This window comes from Piliocolobus tephrosceles, chromosome 11 (assembly GCF_002776525.5).
Source record: "Piliocolobus tephrosceles isolate RC106 chromosome 11, ASM277652v3, whole genome shotgun sequence".
NCBI lineage: Eukaryota > Metazoa > Chordata > Mammalia > Primates > Cercopithecidae > Piliocolobus > Piliocolobus tephrosceles.
The window spans coordinates 72,344,633-72,349,460 of NC_045444.1; positions in this window are offsets into that span (position 1 = coordinate 72,344,633).

Genomic DNA, 4,828 nt, shown 5'->3' on the forward strand with positions numbered 1-4,828 from the left:
TCTTCTTCTCCAAATTTAATTCAGAAGATTAGAAACATACCTACTGCTAGCTAGCTGTGCAAGTTATCAGAAAATAGCTCTTTGAGTTACACAGCATTAAGCAAAGGAGAAGAGAAACAAGGATTTTACTTAATTAATGTTTGGGGTTTTTGTATATTAGTTAAATTAAGGATGAGAACATAAATAACCTGGTAGTAGACAGAATTCTAAGACAGCCCTAAGATTCCAAGCCCCTGATAATGCATACCCTTTATAATGTCTTTTGCCCCATTGTTGGTAGAGCTTGTGAATATGATGGGATACTCACTCCTTTAATTAGATTACATGATATAAGACTTTGGCTGGGTGCAGTGGCTCATGCCCATAGACCCAGCATTTTGGGAGGATGAGGTGGGTGGACCATATCTGAGGTCAGGAGTTTGACACCAGCTTGACCAACATGATGAAACCCATCTCTACTAAAAATTAAGAAAAAAAAATTAGCTGAACATTATGGTGCACGCCTGTAATTCCAGCTACTCAGGAGGCTGAGGCAAAAGAATCACTCGAACCTGGGAGGCGGAGGTTGCAGTGAGCGGAGATCGTGCCACTGCACTCCAGCCTGGGCAACAAGAGTGACATACCGTCTCAAAAAAAAAAAAAAAGACTTTATCTTAGCAGACATAAGTCAGAATTTTCCTGCTGGCCTTGAAGAAACAAGCTGTCACAAGTCCTACAACTGAAATGCATTGAATTCTGCCAACAACCTGAACGAGCTTGGAAGAGGATCCTAAGCTCCATGTGACAATCCCGCCACAGTTGACACCATGATTTCAGCCTTGTGAGACTCTTGAGAAGAAGACCCAGTAAAAATGGGTTGGTTTCCTGATCCACAGAAACTGTGACAGAGTAAATTTGTGTTAAGTCTCTACACTTGTTGTAATTTGTTATGCAGCAACAGAAGACTAATACATCCCTAATATATTTTATAGATAATTCAGATAAAGTTTATACAACGGGCAAAATATAAACTGACAAAAACATACAAATTGCACTGAACATTTAGCCAGTTGAAGGAGAACCCTGGTCTCTCACAATGTATTTGCTGCACCTATAAGATAATTATGAAATATGAGATTTATGTGTGAAGATTTTACCTTCAATCTGAAGAGACAAAAATGATATTGTATCATTATCCATAGACTGTATAATTATTACCGTAATTTTTTTCTATCCCTGCCAATATTTTGTTTACAAATATTAAAGCAATCAAGTACAAACTGCTCTATATTATTTGAATAGTGTTTACCTGCAATATCTAATATCTACATTTTTTAGATCAAGTTCTTTCAATCCAGAAAAATAGCTTTTAAAGAGAAAATTCATGAAGTAGATTTTATGATCCACTTCAGAGAAAATGGTTAGAAAGAAAATTAACATCTCCATCTTGCACACGTATTTTATACTAAACAAAATATTGTTTCACCTTCAATTTCTGAGTGAAAAGACAGAAGAAACATTAATCTATTCATGGAATTACAATTCATAAGCTAACATCAGCCTACATAATTTATAATCTATGAATTGTAAAGTACTTCTCACATTTCAGTTTTATCTGCTAAATTCCCTTCAAAACATTTATCTGTTTCCAAATTTCAATATTTCTTATGTCTACTCAATATATAATTTAAAAGGTTATATTTTAAATCAAAGAATAATTGGATAACCTTATCATTTTTTAAAGCTGCTATTATACAATACATATCTATTTGTTCTGTCAAAGTGAAATTGACCATTTTAAAGGTATGCCTTCAACATACTTGTTCACCTTTAGCCTCAATTACACCTCACTAATAAAAAGAATGACCTAATTATAGAAGCAGTTAAATTATTCTTTTTGTTCAGGATGCAATCCCAGATTAGTACATTCTTTATTTTGTTATTCTCAATGTTTCAAACATATGGAAAAAGGTTGTTACATATGAAAAATTTATCATCGCTTGATCTATAATTTTATGTTAGATATTCTATCAGCCTAAAACCTTTTTAAGGAATAAAAAAGTATTAACTTAGTTGAAATGCTCTGTATGCTTTTCCTTACATACCTTTGCATCCCTCTATCTCAGAGGTAACCACTCTCTAGAATTCAATGTCATCAAGATTTATTGGCCTGTATTTTTTTCAGAAATGCTGAAATCTAATATTCATACCAAGGTCTTTATTCCACCTGGAAAATTATTTTGCTACAGCTTGAGATAAATGTATCATTTTTGTTTTTTAACACAGATGATCAATCATCCAAGCACCAAATAATTATAAAAATGATCTTCTTTGCACTTAGGATTTCACTGTGCCATTATAGCTGTATCTCTGACTGTATCTATTATCTATCTGTCTATGTATCCATCTATCTATCTATCTATCTATCTATCTATCTATCTATCTATATGCATAATACTAATCCTGGTCTCTCATCATTGGATTTTTATGATTTTGCCACAATCTTAATTTCTATAGTTATAAGATGTCTTGATAACTAGGAGTAAACGGTTTCTGACATCAGCCTTCTCAAGAAGAATGTTGTCTATTTTTGGCCCTTTTTTCTTCCATGTCAACTTAGAGGGAGAAAATTTTTATCGTAATTGCATTAAGTTATAAATTGGGAAGGGATAACTTTTAAAATACTAGGTAAATGTAATTATTAGTTATTCTTTTTAACATCATTTAATATTATTCTATTAATTTCTCCCTATAGATCTTGTGGGGTGTTTGTTAGGTTTAGTCTTGGATAACTTATAAATTTTATGTTACTTTAAATAGGATTTTTTTGAACATTATATATTGTTAGCAATTGTTAGTGCATAAGAATGTTATTATTAAAATGTTTTTCTTTGGGAAATTGCTAAATTCTTGTAGTTCCAATGGATTCTTTTGGGTTTTTTATATAGATAATTATAGCATCTGAAGAAAAGAAGTGAACACATTTTCATTTCAATATTAAACCCCATTTGCTTTCCTTATTGTATTGGTTAGGACCTCCATTACAAAAAAAAAAAAAAAAAGAAAATGATAGCCTTTTTTCTTGCTCTTGACTTAACTGAGAATGCTTGTACAGTTTCACCATTGGTAAGCTTGCCATCAACATTTTTTGATATTTTTTTCAGGTTAATATAGTTTCTTTCCACTCCTAATTTGTTAATGGTGTTTTCCTGGTGAGTGTTGAACTTACCAGTTTCTTTGTCTGTATGTGCTAAAGTGACTCCACCCTCTTTAATCTATTAATGTCAAAAATTTCTTGTATATCTGGTATGTATCACTGGGTTGAGATGTATTACTGAGTTTTACACAATGGTGAAATTGATTTGAGAGTATGTAAACTAGAATCTGATTATTTTCTTCCTTAAACAAATTGGTCTATAATTTTCTTTTCTTGTACCATAGCTGTTTAGTTTTGTATCAATATAATAGCAACTTCATAAAATGACCTGACTAGCTTTTGCTCTTTTTCTGCCCTCTTAAAAAAAAATACACATATTTATAATAAAAATGTTAGAAATATCTTTTTTCTGGGAAATTTGGTAAAATTTATCTCTAAGACCATCAAGGTATGGTGTCTTTTGTTGAGCAAGATTTTGATTCAATTAATTTAATTTTTATTAATTTACTTGGATTCCTACTTTTTCTTCAAATTTCCTCATTCATATTTACTAAAAATTATTTATTTCATCTAGGTTCTGGAATGTATTGGCATAAAATTGTTCATAGACTTCTCCTAAGGTTACTTTTAATTTTAGTATATATCAGTTCATGTTACCTTTGTTGTATAAATATTATATAATATTTGTACTTTTTATCTTCATTAATTGATTATTCCTGCTAAGGATTTATACACAATTATTTTTTCTAATAACCATCTTTTGGTTTTTTTGAACCTACGGTTTTTAGTGTTTCCATTTAATTATTTTCTACTCATCTTTATTTTTCTTTATTTCTACTTTTTTGTTGGTTACTAGATTCTTTGCTAGTTTCTTAACTTCACATATAACTTTTTCCTGCTTTTGGATAAATGTAATTGAGGCTCTAAATTTACCTGTAGGCCCCATTTTAAAGTAATTTCACATGTAGTACTTTCATTTTGATTCAATTATAAATACTTTTAGTTTCCCTATGTTAATAATAATTCTGAGAACATTACATCAAACCTTGACAATATTTCGCTACGCCTGCATTGAATAGGGTGGAATCTACAATGCAAACTGAGGTTCTCCTCTCACTGAATTAACTGTCACAAGCTCATTTGAAGACAATCTATACGATCCTGAGGAAGTAGATTTAGTTGTCATTAGGGCAAAAGGGAGCATCTGAGGCCAAGATAATTAAGACACTTCGGTGAATTTGGCAAGCTTGCAGTTTAGAATGCCACTTCCTCTTCATTTTTCTCAGACCATAGAGGAAAAGAACAATGTAGTTTTGGCGCTTAAGGATATAAAACTCTGATTCTTTAATGACTGTGAAAATAAACTGACTCCTCTATCACTAGAGAGGTAGATGGGGATTCTCCAGCTGAGAAGTTTAGGGCCAAGTAACATTTTACTGTCAAATGTTTACTGAAAGCTGTGACTTTCAGACAGGGAAAAGTTTTGATTCACGATGAGAATAAGCATACAATAATCAAAACACTGTCATATCTCAGTGCTGGAGGCAATTATATAAAACCCGTTTGGAGATGCTCAACAGGCCTCCCCCAGGATTTAGTTCTGTTCCCCATACCACCTTTACAGCTTTGACAAGATTACGTTGTAGGCAAGTAAGACATGGACAAGATTACGTTGTAGGCAAGTAAGACATG